The sequence below is a fragment of the Chiloscyllium plagiosum genome, chromosome 37 (genome assembly GCF_004010195.1).
Source record: "Chiloscyllium plagiosum isolate BGI_BamShark_2017 chromosome 37, ASM401019v2, whole genome shotgun sequence".
In the NCBI taxonomy this organism is placed as follows: domain Eukaryota; kingdom Metazoa; phylum Chordata; class Chondrichthyes; order Orectolobiformes; family Hemiscylliidae; genus Chiloscyllium; species Chiloscyllium plagiosum.
Window position 1 is genome coordinate 8092558 of NC_057746.1, and position 16421 is coordinate 8108978.

General features: G+C 44.5%; 1 long non-coding RNA gene across 1 annotated transcript in view; it reads left to right on the forward strand.

The window, feature by feature from the left end:
- The first annotated feature begins 4663 nt into the window (after nt 1-4663).
- LOC122541286 overlaps nt 4664-16421 on the forward strand; it is a 19446-nt gene continuing 7688 nt past the window's right edge. The window contains exons 1-3 of the long non-coding RNA XR_006309553.1: nt 4664-4942; nt 13139-13310; nt 15692-15776. This is a non-coding gene — a long non-coding RNA (uncharacterized LOC122541286). The remainder of the gene's footprint in view (nt 4943-13138; nt 13311-15691; nt 15777-16421) is intronic.

A 16421-nucleotide genomic window follows, 5' to 3' on the forward strand; every position in this document is an offset into this window, starting at 1 on the left:
CTTATTCAAAGAAACCCAACAGCGTCCTAAAGCAGAGTCGGGTCTTCAGTTCTCTTGGGCTTTCCCTGCCATTGGCTCCAGACCTCCCTCCGTTGGGACAGTGTGATGGTTGGAACAGGCAGCTTCCATCCCAACCTTGTCCCATCCTCAAATGAATCTGCAGCTGGTACATCAACAATTTGATGGATGACACCAACAACAATAGACCTGAATGATACACTGTTGCCATCACCCAGCATTACAACATTGACATCACCACCATGAGTGGGATATGATTGGCAGTAGAAAGACAACTTAAAGGACAAGATGGCGGGTACACCGTCTTCGGGAAAAGCAAATGCAGTACACTGTCTCCAGGGGATCGGGTTCACCAGAACAAACAAACTAGTCAGACGGCCCAAAAAATTCCCCTGTGTGGTAAATGACCTCTTCATGACCCGCTGACAAACCCTGGGCCAGACGAAGTACATCAGAGCCATCAGTGCCTCTGCTCTGAATCCAGACACAATGGAGGAGACAAAAGTCTCATTCCACACCAGCCTCAAACTATCGCTAACCCGCTGAAGGAAGTGATTCTCAAGCAGTGCCTCACAACCGACTTGATGATGACCAAGATACCTGAGTCCCAGAGTGCCCACAGCATCTGATCTGCCCGAAACCCCTCCCAGTGGGCAGCACAGTGGCACAGTGGTTAGCGCTGCTGTCTCACAGTGCCAGATAGCAGGGTTCAATTCCTGCCTCAGACAACGTCTGTGTGGAGTTTGCACATTCTCCCCGTGTCTGCGTGGGTTTCCTCCGGGTGCTCCGGTTTCCTCCCACAGTCGAAGAATGTGCAGATTAGGTGAATTGGCCATGCTAAATTGCCCCTAGTCTTAGGTGAAGGGGGAAATGTAGGGGAATGGGTCTGGGTGGGTTGCTTTTCGGAGCATCGGTGTGGACCTGTTGGGCCGAACGGCCTGTTTCCACACTGTAAGTAACCTAATCTAATGTAATCAGTCAGCAGCTATGTGGATACTCTTGGCCTCTCGACCAGGAAACCCCAGGTTCTGTGAGAATAAGTTGTAGATCCAGGATCTCCGAGACTGCAAACGTGAGGTATTCCTGAACTGGCAGCTCCACCATAACTCCAGCTAAAGGAAACAAGTGGAGACGCAATTGAATGCCAAGGTGTAACAAAGAAGCCATAGCCTAAAGAATTAATGTTGGGTGGAGAGAATCAGCTGGAGATTCACTAACTCACTGACAGCCACAATGTGTGCGGCTTCTTCAGTGCAATCAAAGCCATCTAAAGACCGAGTACCCAGGGAGTAACCCCACTGAGAACGAAACTTAGAGAGTCCCTTATCAAAGACCGAGAGGCAGTCAGCATTCGCTGGAGAGAGCATTATGAGGGCCTCCTCCACCAATCACAGCCTTCAGCACAAGTATTCCTGACACACGTTATCTCAGTGAACCTCTAACCCATCCTTACGGCAAAAACACTTCCAACAACAGAACAACAGAACAACACCGGCACAGATGGAATCCCCAGTGAAGGACTAAAATATGGTGGACAGTCATTCTTGATATGAATCCACCTCACCATCCTTGTCTGGAATGATGGGAGCATGGTGGGAGATCTAAGGGACGCCAATACTGTGAACATCGTCAAGAAAGGTGATAGGTCCGACTGTACAGAGAGATTTCCCCACTGTCCACCATGGGAAAGGTCATCGTGAGAATCCTCCTCACTCCCCCCCCCCTCAGTGGCTGAAGAGCTCCTCCCGAGACTCGGTGCAGCTTCTGCAATTCAAGTGGTAGAATGGCCAGGATTGTCAGTGTGTGACATATCCAAGCAGAGTGCAGGGAACAGCAGAAACTTCTGGACATGGCCTTTTTCAATCTTCGAGCCTTTGACTCTGTGGACCGTGAGGGATTATGGGATATCTTCCTCAAATGTGGATGCCCACAAAATTCTGTCACCATTCTCTGCCTGCTTCACAATGACTTCCAAGCCGTGGTCTTTACCAACACATTGGCCACATGCATGAGTAGGATGTGACAGGTAGAACTAAGGAATTCTACAAGCAACATATTAGATATAAGCCCTGCAGTCATTTCACTTCCAGTCGCGAATGACAGTGAACAATTAACAACTCATTGCAGGAGGGGGCTCCACATATATCTACAATAATCAACAATGGGAGAGCCCAGTAAATCAATGCAAACATAAGGCTAAACCCATTCACTAAACTCCTCAAACAGAAATGCTGATGGGCTGATCCATCTTTGTCTCCTCGAGAGGGTAAAGGCTAGGGCCTTGACAACATCCCAGCAATAGGACAGATGACATGTGCTCCACAATATGCTGTGTCCCGGACAAGCAGTTCCTGCTGAGCTACAGGACAGGCATCTAACTGAAAGAGTGGAAATGTGCCCGGCTATGTGCTGTGTGTAAATAACAGGACAAAGCCAACCCGCCGAATTCCCAACCCATTAATCATGAAAATGTGAAGGCAAGCTTCATCAACAGGGCTATGAAACAGCACCTACATACCAACAACCTGGTCAATTATGCCACTCACTCCAGCCTTAGTCCAAACATGGACATAAAGAGTTGAATTCCAGAGGTGGGGTGGGTCTGCCTGTACTTAACATCAAGGCTGTGTTTGGCCTGGTGTGGCTTCAAGGACCCTGAGAAAAACTGGAGGCAATGTAAATCGGGGGAAACACTCCCACTGGGTGGAGTCATCCCTGGCAGCAAATAAGACAGTTGTGGTTCTTTGAGGTCAGACTTCACAGCTGCAGGGCATCTCTGCAGGAGTTCCTCAAAGGAGTGTCTTAGGCCTGACCATCTTCAGTCATTTCATCAATGGACTTCCCTCCATCATAGGGTCAGACATGGGGATATTAGCTAATGGTTACACTGTGTCCAGCAGCATTTGGGACTACTCAGTTACTGAAACACTCCTTTTCCAAATGCAGTGAGACCTGGACAATATGCAGGCTTGGGATGAAAAGTGGCAAATGTGACACATAAATGCCAGACAATGATCAACGCTCATAACAGAGAATCACATAATGTTCCTTTGATATTCAATAGGGTTAACCAATGCTGATTCCTCAAATGTCACCACCTTGGGATTACCATTGACCAGAAACTGAACTGAATTATCCATTTAAATACAGCGGTGACAAGGCAGGGCAGAAGCTAGGAATACTGCAGGGAATAATGCACTTCCTGACTTTCATCTGTCCACCGTCTGGAAGATCCAAGCCAGGAGTGTGGTGGAACATTCCCCATTTGCCGAGATGAGTGAGACTGTAATAACACTCAAGAGGTTTGACACTATCAGGAAAAAAAAACAGTTCACTTGATGGCCACCGCAACCATCTTATTTCCAGCACTGACTCTCAGTAGCAGCAATGTGTATCCACTACTCGATGCATTGAAGAAATTCACCAAAGTTCCTCAAACAAAACCTTCCAAACCCACAGTCATTGAGAAGGACTTGAGCAGCAAATACATGGGATCAAATACTTGGAATTCCCTTCCAAGTCAATCGTCAAATTGATATGGAAATATATCAGTATCTCTGCTTTGCAACCCTTCATAATGGTATTGTACGTATATATGTACGGCACACAGACAGCAAAAGTTCAAGAAACAGCTTGAACGAGGGGGCATAGCTTTAAATTAATGGGTGGTAGGTATAAGACAGATGTTAGGGGTAGATTCTTTACTCAGCGAGTCCTGAGTTCATGGAATGCCCTGCCAGTAGCAGTGGTGGACTCTCCCTCTTTATGGGCATTTAAACGGGCATTGGATAGGCATATGGAGGATAGTGGGCTAGTGTAGGTTAGTGGGCTTGGATCGGGGCAACATCGAGGGCCAAAGGGCCTGTACTGCGCTGTATTCTTCTGTGTTCTTCTATGTTCTATGTTCTAGCTCACCAACACATTCGCAACAGCAACTAGAGCTGAGCAATAAATGCTGGCCCAGCTAACGATGCCCATGAATGGATTAGAATTCATGAAAGATGTTGTCGAATTATGACTAACGGTGGACACTAGGTTTTAGGTTTTGTGAGTGTCAGCTGGGTGGGTGCAGACAGTACCTTGCTTGTTGTGAAGATCTGAAGCAATGTGCTGTTTGGAACAACCTGTCAGTCTTTCAGAGGCACAGCCTACGTCCGCAGCATCACACAGACATTGAGATTCATATCCCAGATTACTCACATGGGAGACAGATCGAACCAATTTAATATGTCCTCATATCTCGAATATTTGGAAACATAGTTAAATTATTGTTATGAAACAATTAGGTGTGGAATACTTGCATTTAAGAGAAAAATAACTTGATATTTTCAAAGTGCTTGGGACAAGTAATAATTTGATCCTGTGTGTGATAACCAGACTCATTATTTGTGCGCTATGTTTTCATAGGGTTTCACTCTTAAAATTGAACTAAATAAATGGGTGGATTTGCTTATTGGACAATCAAGTGGCTATGATCAAAGGATTTATGATCTTCAATATTGACATTTTTCTGTCAATGATCAATACAATATTGAAAACATCTTCATAACATTTCAAGTTTGAGTCACACACAATAATGTTAGTTGGGACCATGCTGGCCATCAGTGTAGATACACAATTCTGTTTGGGCACTGGGATTGTGGAGCTCTCATGCACTGGATATTGTTGATGAGGGATTCAATGCAAGGTGCCATGTAATCCATCATTTTTCTTTCACCTTCAGTAAGGATCTTCTCCAAAGTGGAGAATTAAGAAGCTTATGTGGCACACCAGATGCCAACAACATGGACGAACTTACGAAACTTGGCAACTCCATCAACATGGACGAACTTGGCAGCTCATTTTTATAAATGGTGAAAATTGCACTGACCCTTGTACTAGTCCATTGGCCAATCTGCTCCATCCACTTTCCCCTTGTTCAAGGGTGAGTATAAATTGTCTGTTGTGAAGAAATGTTTGACTAACTGTTCGGATCCAGTCTGGGAGCTGTCTGGAGATATTTAGGAGCTGGTCACTATTTACTGGAGATGCTGGTGTGGTCCAGTAAGACTATATTTAGACTCAGGTCTTGTCAATCGTATCTTTGATGTTATTGGCATTGCAAAGATCATGTGTTTATTCTTGTGATCATGAATCAGCTGTTTACTGCGGTTACTGAACGGAGTAATAATCAGCTGGTTGCTATAGTTACTAAATTTGGCAACAGTTAGGTGTGCAATCTGATTATTGAATTGAATAATATTCAAATGAAAAAGCATTTTAGTTTGGTTTTATCTGAAGATCCAAAGAACTAAAGAGGGGTTAACTCTTTATTGTATAAAATTTAAAACTGACCTGCAGTATATTTATCACAGACTAATCCAGCAACAATCGAACACAGTCACGCTCACAATCCCGCTTTCCAGAAATTTCCCAGACAAGACTATGATCATCTTAGGGCAGGTCCTGTCCGACTGGCAGGACAGAGGCAGCAGAGGGAGTAGCCCCATGGGATACTGTCAAGGTGGTGGTGGTGTGGTACCCTGGAAGTGCTCAGTGTTGGTGCCTGTCCATATGAGGCCTCATGGTATCAAGTTAAACACGGGCACGGAAACATTCTGCTGATTATCAATTAACACATCCGTCGAATTTCCCTGTTTGAACATAACATTGAAAGTGGAAAGAACAAGAACGGACTCTGTGTGGGAAGCTTCAGTGTTCATCACCAAGACAGGCTCAGCAGCAGCACCACATTACAAAGACACTGTATTATGAGGTGTGGCACTGTGTCTGTGTGAATTGGGGTAGAGCTCAAACAGATCGACCAACTTATGACGAGGTGTCCATTAATTTCAGTGGGCCATTTGCAGCATTAGAATTATACCTTGCATAGACAATCATGGAATATCTGACTGGAAAGTTTGAGTTCGAGAAAGGGGTTGGATAGCCTGAGGCCTTTTTTACTCTAGGGCGTCAGAGGCTGAGGGATACATTTATTGTGGCTCAAAGGCCTGAGGGACATGGATATGGTAAATAGTCAAGGTCTTCCCCAGGGTCCAAAACTAGAGGGCATGGATTTAAAATGAGAGGGGAAAGATTTCAAAACGATCGGAAGGACTATTCCTTCATGCAGAGGTTTTTTTAGATTAGATTACTTACAGTGTGAAAACAGGCCCTTCGGCCCAACAAGTCCACACCGCCCCGCCGAAGCGCAACCCACCCATACCCCAACATTTACCCCTTACCTAACACTACAGGCAATTTGGCATGGCCAATTCACCTGACCTGCACATCTTTGGACTGTGGGAGGAAACCGGAGCACCCGGAGGAAACCCACACAAACACGGGGAGAACGTGCAAACTCCACACAGTCAGTTGCCTGAGGTGCGAATTGAACCTGGGTCTCTGGCGCTGGGAGGCAGCAGTGCTAACCACTGTGCCGCCCAAGGGTTGATCTATGTGTGGAGCAAAGATATGTAGATGGATACATAAATGGGAAGGGTTTGCAGGCATATGGATCAGGAGCAGGTGGGTGGGACCAATTTAGTTTTGGCTGATGTTAGGCTTAGACTGTTTGCATCGAAGGGTCTGTTTCCATGTTGTATGACCCTATGGATCTATGGTGGAAGCTGATACAATTACAACATTGAAAAGTCATCTGGGTAAGTATATGAATAGGAAGTCTTCAGACTGGTTCAACGACGAGTACAACAGCACTGAATACCAATATATGAGATTCCAAACTGGTGAAGCTACAAAACAAGATTACTTCTGTCTGCAATAAGTGCCGTACAGAGCTCAGCGATCACAAAACCAATGAAATTCTGCTTTCTCCCCACCGATGCTGCCAGACCTGCTGTGTTCCACCAGTAATCTCTGTTTTTGCATCACATCTAGATTAGATTTTCTCCAGTGTGGAAACAAGCCCTTCGGCCCAACCAGTCCACACCGACCTTCCAAAGGGTAACGCACCCAGACACTTTCCCTGTGGCTAATGCACCTAACACAATGGGCAATTGAACATGACCAATTCACCTGACGGGTACATCTTTATACTGTGGGAGGAAACCGAAGCAAACCCACACAGATACGATGAGAATGTGCAAACACCACACAGACAGTTATGCGACGGTGGAATCAAACCTGGGACCCTGGCGCTGTGAGTCAGCAGTGCTAACCACTGTGCCACACATCTGTGGATTTGCAGATCCAAGCTCTGGCAAATTTACTCATAAAAGATAGTGGTCAATTAAACCACGGGGTGAGAAGACTGCTCTCCACCAATTAAAACCTCAGTTATGGGAGAGTCCAGGACATCTGTGCAAAATATTGCACTGAAGCATTTGCAACAATGTTCAACCAAAAATACCAATGCGTACAACCATTTCAGCCTCGTACTGAGGGCCCCATGTTCACAAATTGCAGTGTCCAGCCATTTCAATTGACTCTCCCTAATATTACAGAATTACAGGAGGCACTGGATACTGGAAAGTTTGTGGGTCCTGACAACTTAAATATCGAAATAGCCAAGTCAAATTGTTCAGATACAGCAACAACACTGGCATGGGTGGAGAATGTGAAAAATTACCGAAGCACGTTTTACACAGATAATTGAGGGCAAATCTGATGTTGTCAATTAATGTCTCATCGGTTCATTCTCAACATTGAAATGGGAAGGATGGAGTCATTAACAGGGCTATCATGCAATACCTGGTCAGCAATAACCTCTTGGGTACCGCAAGTGCCATTGATTACAGCCTTAGTTCAAAGAAGTTGGACTCCAGAGGAAAAGGGAGGTGAACCTACACGCACCCCCACTTAATAACAAGGCAGCATTTGACCAAGTGTGACACTAGGAGGTCAAGGAAAATCCACAGTCAACGAAAATCCAAAGAAATATCTCTGCTGTTTGCAGCAATAATCATTTCAGCAATTTCATCTTCAGGACATCACCTCAGGAACATTCTCGGTCTAACCATCTTCACCTGCTTCATCAATGAACACTCAGAAGTCTACCAATGAGCAGTGATAAAGTCATAGAGATGTACAACATGGAAACAGACGTTCGGTCCAACCCGTCCATGCCGACCAGATATCCCTACCCAATCTAGTCCCACCTGCCAGTTCCCGGCCCATATCCCTCCAAACCCTGCCTATTCATATACCCATCCTAATGCCTCTTAAATGTTGCAATTCTACCAGTCTCCACCACTTCCATTGGCAGCTCATTCTATACACATACCATCCTCTGTGTGAAAAAGTTGCCCCATGGGTCTCCTTTATATCTTCCCCCCTCACCCTAAACCTCTGCCCTCTAGTTCTGGACTCCCCGACCCCAGGGAAAAGACTTTGCCTATTTACCCTATCCAAGCCCCTCATTATTTTGTAAACATCTATAAGGTCAACCCTGAGCCACCAACGCTCCCTTTCAAGTTTCACAATATCTTTTCAATACGAAGCAGAACAAATTGCACGCTATTTTCCAACAGTGGCCTATACAGCTACAATATGACCTCCCAACACCTGTACTCTTCTCTGTTGATCAGATTATTGAGTATATCAAACGCCTTCTTCACTATCGTATCTCCCTGCGACTCCAACTTTAAGGAGCTATGAAATTGCACTCCTAGGTATCTTTTTTGAGCAACACTCCCTAGGACCATTAAGTGTATAGGTCCTGCTAAGATTTCCCAAAATGCAACACCTCACATTTATCTGAATTAAACTCCATCTGCCACTTCTCAGTCCATTGACCCATCAGGTCAAGATGCTGTTGTAATCTGAGTTAACCCTCTTCGATGTCTACTGCACCTCCAATTTTGGTGCAATCTCCAAACGTGCTAACTGTACCTCTTATGCTCGCATCCAAATCATTTATGTAAATGACAAAAAGTAGAGGATACTTTTTGGAATCGATGCTTATGGCACTCCACTGGTCACAACCCTCCATTCTGAAAAACACGCCTCCACCACCACCCTGAGCCAGTTCTGTATCCAAATGGCTAGTTCTGCCTGTATTCCGTGAGATCTAACCTTGCTAATCAGTCGCCCATGGGGAACATTGTCGACTGACTTACTGAAGTCCATATAGATCATATCTACCGCTCTGCCCTTATCAATCCTCCTTTTTACTTCTTCAAAAATCTCTATCAAGTTTGTGAGACATGATTTCCCACGCACAAAGCCACGTTGACCACTTCTAATCAGTCCTCGCCTTTCCAAATACATGTACATCCTGTCCCTCAGGATTCCCTCCAACAACTTGCTCACCACCGACGTCAGGCACACTGGTCTATATTTCTCTGGCCTGCCCTTACCACCCTTCTTAAACCGTGGCACCACGTTAGCCAACCTTCAGTCTTCTGGCACCTCACCTGTGACTACTAATGAAACAAATATCTCAGCAAGAGGCCCAGCAATCACTTCTCTACCTTCCAACAGGGATCCAGGGTACACCTTATCGGGTCCTGGGTTTTTAATCGATCTTTACCCCTTTCAAGACATCCAGCACTTCTTCCTCTGTAATATGGACATTTTGCAAGATGTCACCATCGATTTCTCTACAGTCTATATCTTCCAAGTCCACTTCCACAGTAACTACTGATGCAAAGTACATTTTCTACGGCTCCACACAAAGGCCGTCTTGCTGATCTTGAAGGGGTCCTATTCTCTCCCTTGTTACCCTTTTGTCCTTAATGTATTTTTTCAACTCTTTCGATTCTCCTTATTTCTATTTTCCAAAGCTATTTCATGTCCCATTTTTGCCCTCATGAGTTCCCTATTAAATTTACTGCTCCTTCCTTTATACTCTTCTAAGTATTCACTCGATCTATCCTGTATATACCTTACATATGCTTCATTCTATTTCTTAATGAAACCCTCAATTTCTTCAGTTATCCAGCATTCCATATACTGACCAGCCTTTCCTTTCACCCTAACAGGAATATACTTTCTCAAGATTCTCGTTGTCTCATTTCTGGAAGGCTTCCCATTTTCCACATTAATTTTTACCTATGAACATCTGTCCCCATCAGCTTTCGAAAGTTCTTGCCTCATACCGTCAAAATTGGTCTTTCTCCAACTTAGAACTTCTACTTTTCGATCTTGTCTATCCTTTTACATCATTATTTTAAATCTAATAGAATTATGGTCGCTGGCGCCAAATTGCTCCCCCACTGACACCTGTGCTTTATTTCCCAAATATAGGTCAAGTTTTGCACCTTCTCTCGTAGATATATACACATACTGAATCAGAAAATTGTCTTGCACCTACTTAACAAATCCTTCTCCATCTAAACCCTTAACACTATGGCAGTCCCAGTCTATGTTCGCAAAGTTAACATCCCCGAACATAACCAGAGCTGAAAAATGTGTTGCTGGAAAAGCGCAGCAGGTCAGGCAGCATCCAAAGATCAGGAGAATCGACGTTTCGGGTATAAGCCCTTCTTCAGGAATGAGGAAGGTGTGCCAAGCAGACTAAGATAAAAGGTAGGGAGGAGGGACTTGGGGAGGGGCGTTGGGAATGCGATAGGTGGAAGGACGTTAAGGTGAGGGTGATAGGCAGGAGAGGGGGTCGGGAAGAAGATTGTATATCAAGAAGGCGTTGAGGGTTGGGATAAGGTGAGGGGAGGGGAAATCTCCCGTCCACTGCCTCCAACCTCATATTCTCACAACCCCGCACCGCCCGTTTCTACCTCCTGCCCAAAATCCCCGGCCGACCCATTGCCTCAGCCAGCTCCTGCCCCACAGAACTCATCTCTGCATACCTCGACACTGTCCTGTCCCCTTAGTCTAAGAACTCTCCACTTACGTTCGGGACACCACCCACGCCCTCCACCTCCTCCATGATTTTCGATTCCCCAGTCCCCAATGCCTTATCTTCACCATGGACGTCCAATCCCTATACACCTCCATCCCCCCATCACGAAGGCCTCAATGCCCTCCGCTTCTTCCTTTCCCGCAGAACCAACCAGTACCCTTCCACTGACACCCTCCTTCGACTGACTGAACTGGTCCTCACTCTGAACAACTTCTCTTTCCAATCCTCCCACTTCCTCCAAACCAAAGGAGTAGCCATGGGCACCCGCATGGGCCCCAGCTAGTCCTGGACATTTACTATAAACCGACCGACTCCCACAGCTACCTAGATTACACCTCCTCCCACCCTGTCCCTTGGAAAAACGCCATCCCATATTTCCAATTCCTTGGCCTCCGCCGCATCTGCTCCTTGGATGCTGTCTGACCTGCTGCGCTTTTCCAGCAACACATTTTTCAGCTCTGATTTCCAACATCTGCCGTCCTCACTTTCCCCTAACATAACCAGCCTATTATTCTTTCGGATAGCTGAGACATCCTTGCAAGTTTGTTTCTCAATTTCCCTCTGACTATTAGGGGGACTATAATACAATCCCAATAAGATTGTCATCCCTTTCTTATTTCTCAGTTCCACCCAAATAACTTCCCTGGATGTATTTCCGGGAATATCCTCCCTCAGCACAGCTGTAATGCTATCCCTTATCAAAACTGCCACTCCCCCTCCTCTCTTGCCTCCCGTTCTATCCTTCCTGCGGCATTTATATCCTGGAACATTAAGTTGCCAGACCTGCGCATCCCTGAGCCATGTTTCTGTAATTGCTATGATATCCCAGTCCCATATTCCTAACCATGCCCTGAGTACATCTGCGTTCCCTGTTAGGCCCCTTGCGTTGAAATAAATGCAGTTTAATTTATTGGTCCTACCTTGTCAATGCCTGCCCTGACTGTTTGACTCGCTTCTGTTCTCAAATGTATCGGTCTCAGCACCAGTCTCAACTGCACCAGTTGAGCCGGGTTCGATTCCTGGCAATTGCAAGGTTGCAATTTTAAATTGACCACCAAGAGGATAAATGAGGGTAGAGCAGTGGATGTTGTCCAAATGGACTTTAGTAAGGCCTTTGACAAGGTGCCAAATGGCAGGCTAGTCGTGAATGTAAGGTCACATGGCATACAGGGAGTCCGAGTTAATTGGACTCAAAGTTGACTCAATGGTATCAAAGAGGGTAATTGTGGAAGGTCGTTTCTTGGACTGGTGTCCTGTGGCTATTGGTGAGCCACAGGGTCCGGTGCTGGGACCTTTGGTATTTGTAATTTGCATAAATGTGAATGTCCAAGGCATGATGAGTAAATTTGCAGATGACACAAGATTCGGAGGTATTGATAACAAGCAAGGTTATTTTTTACAGGGAATTGGGCAGAGGATTGTCTCTTCAATACAGATAAATGTGAGGTTTTAAACTTTGGAAAGTAAAATCCAGGTAAGACTTATACCATAAATGCTAAGGTCCTGAGGAGTGTTATGGAACAAAGGGACTCAGGAGTACAATTACATCGTCCTTTGAACTTGCTGCCACAGGTAGTCAGATTGGTGAAGAAGGCGTTTAGCATACTGGTCTACATCAGTCAAGGCAACGAGTGCAGAAGTTATAGCTATATAAATCATTGGTGTTGTCGCACTTGGAGTATTGTGTTCAGTTTTGGGCAGCATGTTATAGAAAAGACATAGCTAATACAGGAAATAGTGCAAAGATGATTGACGAAGATGTTACCAGGATTAATAGGCCTGAGTTATAGGGAGAGCTTTTCCAAGCTAGGACTTTATTCCTTGGAATGTCGAAGAATGGGGAGTGACCGATTGATGTGTATAAAATCATGAGGGGTAGACATAGGATGAATGCTTATAGCCTTTTTACCCAGGTTTCGAGAATTTTAAGTGAGAGAGTATCGGTTGAGGGTGAGAAGGGAAAGATGTAGGAAGGACATGAGGGGCAACGTCTTCACACAGAAAGTGAATGGAATGAGTTGACAGAAAAAAATGGTTGAGGGAGGTACAATAACAACATTTAAAATTCATTTGTAAATGTACAGGGATGAGAAGGGTTCAGAAGGAGTTGAACTAAATGTGGGCAATTGGAACTAGCGCATGATCAGCATGGAACAGGCCGAAGGGCCTGTTTCCGTGCTATATTAGTGTATGACTTTATGAACAGAAAAAACCCAAGCTGAAAGGATGTCATGGATTATTGACTTGCCCTGTTACTAAAAAAGTATGTCATTCTATGAAAAATATATCATTCAAATTGTTCCTTATTTTTCATAATGACAGGTGTGAGGACTCCTTTGTGGAACTGGGAAAGTAGCGCTTAGTAAAAGAAATGTGAGTGCTTGAAATCAAAACAGAAGCTGAGGTGGATATGATCGAGAGCATCAAGTTCCTGGGAGTGGCGATAACCAACAATCTGTCCTGGATCACTGACGGAAATGTGAGGATCAAGGAGGTACAATAATGCCATTTCTTTCTCAGGTTGCTTGGGAACTTCAGCATGTCCATAAGGACTCTCACCAACCTTTTCACATGTACCACAGCAAACATTCCATCTGGGATCATCACAGCTTAGTGCGGCAACTTCTCCACCCCGGACTGAAACTTCTCCACCCTGGACAAGGCCCAGACCATCACACAAGCCAACCTCCTGTCCATTGACTACACCTGCACTTCTCGTTCCTGGAAATACAGCCAATATCATCAAATATCACTCCTTTCATGGATGTAATCTCTTCCAACCTGTTGTAATCAGATGTAATCTTCTTTGCTGTCCAGTACGTCTCCAAATTTCATGTTATCTGCAAACTTACTAACTACACCTTCTATGTTCACATCTAAATCATTTATATAAATAGTGAAAAGACCGTGGATTCAGCACCAATCCTTGTAGCACTCCACTGGTCACAGGCCTCAAGTCTGTAAAGCAACCCTCCACCACCCTGTCTTCTACCTTCGAGCAAAACTTTCTCCAATCACCCTAAAAATTATGTCCCCTCGTCAAAGCCATTTCTGCCCTGGGAGAAGTCTGACTATTCACTCTCTATGCCTCATCATTTTGTATACTTCCATCAAGGCACCTCTCACTCTTTTTCGCTACAATTAGAGAAAAGCCTTAACTCTCTCCACCATTCTTAATAAGCCACGCCCTCCAGACCAGGAGCATCCTGGTAAATCTCCTCTGTACCCTCTCTGAAACTTCCACGTCCTTTCTATAATGAGGCGGCCAGAACTGAATACAATATTCCAGTGTGATCTAACCAGGAATATAGAGCTGCAGCAATAACCTCGCGACTTAAACTCAATTCCCTTGCGAGTGAAACCGACCACAGCATTTGCCTTCTTAACAATCATATCAATTTGGGTAGCAACTTTGAGGGATCTATGGATATGGTCTCCAAGATCGCGCTATTCCTCCACACTGCCAAGAATCCTTACTTTGACCATGTTTTCTACATTTAAATTCGGCCTTCAAAACTAATCACTTCACACTTCTCCAGGTTCAACTCCATCTGCCACTTACCAGCCCAGTTCTGAATCCTGTCAATGTCCTGTTGAAATCTACAACAGCCATCCTCACTAACCATCACTCCACCAACCTTCATGTCATCAACAAACCCACCCTTCCATTTCTTCATCCAATCATTCACAAAAGTCACGAAGAGCAGAGGTCCCACAAAAATCTCTGCGAGTCCACTGGTCACCGAGCTCCGCTAATTACTTTCCATCTTCCATGAGCCTTTGTCTTCTAATGGGCCTGCCAATTCTGTAACCAGACAGCCAGGTTTCCCGGTATCCCTTACTTTCTGAATGAACCGACCATGGGGAACCTTATCAAATGGCTTGCTAAAATCCATAAACACCGCATTCACTGGTCTACCTTTATCAATATGTTTTGTCACATTTTCTAAGATTCCATGAGGCTTTTGACGCATGACATTTTCTAAGATTCCATGAGGCTTTTGACACATGACTTGCCCCTCACAAAACAATGCTGACTATCTGTAATCAAACTATGGTAATCAAAGTAATCATAAATCCTGTCTCAGAATCCTCTTCAATAATTTGCCCACCACAGAGTAATAGTGGTCTGTAATTCCCAGTATTACTTCTAATACTGACTTGAACAAGGGAATAGCATTTGTAATCTTCAAATCATCACCGTACAAACTTGTTTCTCCTTTTTCCATTGACTACTGTGAAGACTACTGTCCATAGACTTAAAACGTGTCCTTAAACATTTAGACTAAAATGTAATATTCAGTTACAGAACACATTTGCTGCACACTGAAAATAGAAAGGCAGGGAGGTTACGGTGATTAAGAACACTTGCTTGAACATCGGTTATTCTGTATGAACAGGACACCGAGTGATAACATTCATGGGGAAAACCCTTTGTGAAATTATAAGTGTTTGATTCTGACCTAATTTCGAAACTTGATATCAATTAACGTCTCTCCCGAATTATTGTCGTTCACTGTTATCTGTGTAGTTCAGAACATGCAGTGCTTTTTTTTTCTAATCTTGCCTGTTTGTGATATTTGAGCAGAGTAGCTTGCCAGAGCTGTTGAAGAGCTGATGGCCTACTATCCTGGGTTATTAGAACCCAGTTAGTTTAGCTTATAATTATCAGTGTTATGTTCTAACAGCGATGTTATTACTAAATAAAGGGGATGACTAACATTAAACTAAACTGTATGTAAGAAGTGTATTTATTCCAGTCTACCAAAAAATATGATCTCCAAGACGAATCAAGAGAGGCTAACAGGTTGAGTCAACAACGCATTCCCTGGGCCGTCTCAAATCTGTTCTTTATCAATTTGGTGCTACGAGCAGGGTTCCAACAAGGGATACGTTTGAGTGAAACTGGAAAAGAGGACCTTCACCTAAGGGTCGGACTCGAGACCAATCGGCCCACAAGGTAAGATTATACCTTGATTGCTCTCGATCTGCATCTTTGTGTGCTGCTTCCCCCATTACAGTCTCACGGTACCCTGACAGAACCCTAAATGAGATAGTTTAAATCGGTACTTAAAACAGAATTTTATTGGGTTGGAGCCCCTGTAGATCAATAGTTGTTTTAAGATTTCAACGCAATTAGGATAAATAAGGGTGTAACCTTAGATAAGACAGAAGGCAAATGTCCCCCAACAGAAATAATAAGTCTGTATCCTAACTATGAGAAACAATGAAGCAGAATATCGGCTGCAGCTGCTCAACAGAATAAGGATTGGCCTCTAAGAGGCACATGTGATTTAACTCTACTCATTAAAATTGAACAAGGCATTTGAGAAAAAAATGAAAAAGGAAAGTAAGCAGAAAGAGGTCATAGAACATAGAACATAGAAGAATACAGCGCAGTACAGGCCCTTCGGCCCTCGATGTTGCGCCGATCCAAGCCCACCTAACCTACACTAACCCACTATCCTCCATATACCTATCCAATGCCCGCTTAAATGCCCATAATGAGGGAGAGTCCACCACTGCTACTGGCAGGGCATTCCATGAACTCACGACTCGCTGAGTAAAGAACCTACCCCTAACATCTGTCCTATACCTAACCCCC